This window comes from Erigeron canadensis, chromosome 6 (genome assembly GCF_010389155.1).
Source record: "Erigeron canadensis isolate Cc75 chromosome 6, C_canadensis_v1, whole genome shotgun sequence".
Classification (NCBI taxonomy): domain Eukaryota; kingdom Viridiplantae; phylum Streptophyta; class Magnoliopsida; order Asterales; family Asteraceae; genus Erigeron; species Erigeron canadensis.
This window is the reverse complement of record NC_057766.1, coordinates 41,620,568-41,624,885: the sequence shown is the minus strand read 5'-3', so window position 1 is coordinate 41,624,885 and position 4,318 is coordinate 41,620,568. Positions and strand designations below refer to the sequence as shown.

The 4,318-nt window shown below is 34.1% G+C and overlaps 1 long non-coding RNA gene across 1 annotated transcript; it reads right to left on the bottom strand.

Annotated features, from left to right (window-relative positions):
• Positions 1 to 365: 365 nt before the first annotated feature.
• LOC122602602 lies at positions 366 to 1,041 on the bottom strand. The gene is made up of 2 exons (XR_006324337.1): positions 860 to 1,041; positions 366 to 617 (listed from the first exon to the last, which is right to left on the bottom strand). It is a non-coding gene; the product is annotated as an uncharacterized LOC122602602 (long non-coding RNA).
• Between the last annotated feature and the right edge of the window lie 3,277 nt (positions 1,042 to 4,318).

Sequence of the window (4,318 nt, the reverse complement as noted above, 5' to 3'; positions counted from 1 at the left end):
GGCACAATCTTAAAAAGGGACATATTTTGCTCTTAACCAAGGGTATATGGCCATGTTATGGGGCATATATGCTTTTGACAAGTGAAATATATTGTATGATTTGGTGCATCACTCAATCAAGATCCTCACTTACACTTTTGTCATGTAAAGCATCCCAATAAGTTTTGAAAAAGTTTATTTGTAGATTTCATGTGTCGTAGTATATATTGGGATGATTTTATTACGATTCTCAACACGTACGCGAATTAAGAAACTATACGTTTTGGTACTATATTGAGATGCAATGTTAGCGAAGGTAATTAATTGTGCAAGTTTTACTAGTTAAGATTTTGTATTATCTTTTATCAAAATAAAGATGGATGTAATTTGTAAAAGACGCATGTCCATTTTACGAATTATATCTCTCCTTGCTCAAACAATTTCTATACAAATCCGGACAAACAGAATATGCACACAAAAAACTAGAACACCTAAAGACTTTTGAATATCCGTGCATGCCCAAATGGTCTAAAGACAAGGTTTCGATTGTTGGGTTCGCCTCATCCTCATATACAATTTTGAGGCTTGGAAAATGAAAAACCACCATCCCACGTCTTTCCTTCTCTCTCACAGCATATCTGCGTATGATTACGTAAAGCAAAGGGGATTATGTAAAATTCAGATGAATGTTATGTAAAATTCAAAGGGCTATGTATGTTTATCAAATTCAAAGATTTAATTTGTAACTTTTTTTAAAGTGGCAGGTGCTAAGCTTAGGTAAAGTCTGTAGTACGGATTATTTTTCCTTTAAAATATACAAATATTATATATCCTTCTAATACTCTGGTAACCATATAGTCATAGACCTAAGATGGCTTACTTGATCACGTAAATATAATCTGCACGCAGCATTAGAAAGACGAATGATGTTATAGCTTCCTACACATTGTGTCTCTTTCATCCTTTTACGCAGGGATGGAGCCAGGAAATTTATTTTGAGCACACAAATTTAGATCGTTAGTCGTCTTACACTTTGTATGTATTCCCTATATTTATTTTTTTGTAAGGAAAAACTCGAAATATACCTTCTAAATAGAGATGTTGACATCTCTTGAAACTCATGTCTCTAACTGGATCTCATCTCTTCAATTTGACACGTAATAGCATAGAAGAACAAGAACTTGTATAGTAGGCACAAATTATAGAAGGAAATGTCATTTTTCCAAAACATTATTTTCAAGGAAATAGGAAACATGTATCATTTTCCTTTTCGATTACCTATTCAAAAAGAAACCGGGGGCTTCTGGTTTGGCCTTTGTATTCAAAAAGAAACCGTTGGTTTGGCCTTTGGAGGGTCTACGGAGCTCTATAAAAAGGTTGAATTGCGGTCCCTTTTTACACGCTTTTTAAAGATTATATGACAACCGTTGCCATCGTTTTCTTTTTTCCTTAAAGGCACCCAAACATGATGGATTCTTCAATTTAGAAAAGTCAAAAGTTCAAAAAAAGCCCATGTATAATGGCATAAATGGTACTGTCAATCAATCAATCAATCAAGTCAAAACACAACTCTTTGGGAAAACACTCCAACCATCATACAGATGGGCCGATCTTTGATTGGGTCTTGGCATAAATTTTAGAAAATAGATATATGTATACGTTCCAATATGAACCTTTCGTCCTTTTGGGCTATTAGAATTAATATGGGCTTTTAAGTAAGTTTTAGACTTTTCGAAGACAGACACCCATAAGGCCATAAGCAAAGAGCTTCTTATCAATTTACAACAACCATGAAGCCCAATCCTGTCTCTAGCGGGTTGCCGGGTATAGGAGTTAGATAAGGATACTTTTTGAAAGGCTCTGTTCATCCGTATCCCTGATTTCTCCATTTCTCAGTCTCATACCTCAATTAATTTTATTTATTTTTTATTAACTTGGTGGTTTACTTTTTAAATTTATTTAAGTGAAAGTTACCAAAAAAATGTAATTCAATATAAAGATATGAATAACATGTATTTACAACTTACAAGTTTTATGTTTTTGAAAAAGATCATATTCTTCACATTTGAATTAAAACAAAAAAGCAACCATATATTAAAAACTCGAGATTTTTAAAAGTGCCTCTTAGGCAGGGATAACGATTTTGCCAGTTGAATATAAACAGTGACATATGTCAATGATGGACTGCCATGTAGGCGTTGGCGATGGCAATCTGCCAATTTGGCATGGGCCGTGGGCAAATTTGTTTCCTATATTTTTTCTTCCAAACAAATTTGTGTGTTGATTTAAAATGTTACCAAAGATATTGAGACAGTACATCCATCTAAATGTTTCTGCAATTACAATGATAATTTAAATCGTACGTGACACTATCTATGAAACAATGGGGTGATGGTCCATTGATAATTAGTTGTATTTTTTTTAATACAGAAGTCATAAGTTCTATCATTGACATAAAACACTTTAGTGGCAACTAAAGGTTCACCCTCTTTATATCCAAAGTCACAAAACGAGTCATCTTAAGATTAATCTACCCTTAAAGCAAATTAGATCACATGAGCTCATAAAAAGGAAGAAAAAAATAACCTTTCAAAACAAGGTCAAAACTCATAAACATAACTCAAAAACATTGGCCTTTCCCAGAGTTTAATGAGGTCGGTCTTGAAAGGCAAATCATTTCTTATAAAACTTAATGCATTCAGTCAATGTTTAAGCATAAGTCTACACCCGTTTAGATATAACATTTATCTTTAAGTATTGGGGGTTAATCCTTGATCTATAAGGTGTAATGGGGAGATTAGATTGTTGCTACTTCGGGTGGTGGTTCCCAATTGGTGACCACAAGATGGGATGCCACAAGCCAAAATAGGCTAAGGACTGTGTGTAAGAGAATGAGGGGAAGAGAGAGAGAGAGAGGGAGTGAGTCCCCCTTGGTTGGTGTCTTGATCTTCTATTTATAGAGATACTGTTAGGGTTTTAGATTTGGGTCATGGGCTTTATGTGCTTGGGCCTAAATCAAGCCCATAGCTTAACATATATGAGGACATGAGGTCATGTTCAGGTCTGAAGGTTTCAGGAGCCTCCGCAGCTTAGGTCCGGAGGCTATGTCAGGAGCCTCAATGGAGGAGGGTCCGGAGGCTATGTCAAGAGCCTCTATGGAGGAGGGTCCGGAGGCTGTGTCAAGAAACTCTATAGATCAATCCGGAGGCTATGTCCGGGGCCTCTAAGGAACAACCATGCTCAAGTTCGGAGGCTACATTTGGGCTGGAGCCTAGTAGCCTCCATATGGTAGAAGAGAGATTATTATCCCAAAGCTATTAAGGAGATGATACATCATCAGTCAAATTTCATATTCTTTTTTTTACTTAATAAACAAAAATAACCGTCAATTACCTATTTTTTACTTAATACATTCAGACATTATTTATACATTCAGTTACTTAATACATTCAACACTTAAATAACTATAAAAAAGAACGGTCCTAGTTAACCACGATGTAAAGTCATACAGTTTCATGTACATTATTATACTACTACGTCAATAAATATCTATGATAATAGAAACGATTTTATACATGTCGACACATTGTGACACCTACTTCTAAATTTAAGTCAAGGATAATTAACAACCCAATCAACCGAAAAAGTCTAATTTTTTACACTTCTACAGTAACTGTATACTTTCAATACCAATTCAAATATCTCTGCACGAGGAAGAAATAAAAAGGTCTCATAAACTTGGTCAATCAATTTAGGTCAATGAAAGGTTGGTGTGATGTTACGGACTTGAATTTGTATAACTAACTTAATTAGTTTGGTGCCAGTTGGAGGCATAACACAATATAAAAACGCAAATAGTTTCTCTCGCTCAATTAGCGGCATGGCTCCATATATACATTAATTTCTATTATCATTTTACCTGCGCAATACGACGATGTTGATAATAGCAGCAGTGGTTGGTAGTGGTGATCGCGTGACGGATGGTGGCGGCGTGGTAGAATTATTTCATTTTAGGAGTTGATGGGTTTATGTTGTAAATTATTTCATTAAAAGTATTATAAGTATTTTAATTTAAGTGTTTAAATTAATAAATAAAAGAGAGAATGAATTAATTAATTCATTAATGATAGAATAATCATTTCGTATGAGGATATTTTTATGAGAGAGAGTATTGAAAAACATTATGAGAGAATGTGTTATAACTTTTATAAAGTGGTACAGATAAAATATTTTACTTCCTATATCAAATCAAATGAATGCTTGTAATAAACATTATACATTTTTTTTTCAATGTGTATATTTTAGCGCTAAAACAAACTATTTGATGTAAAATATCATC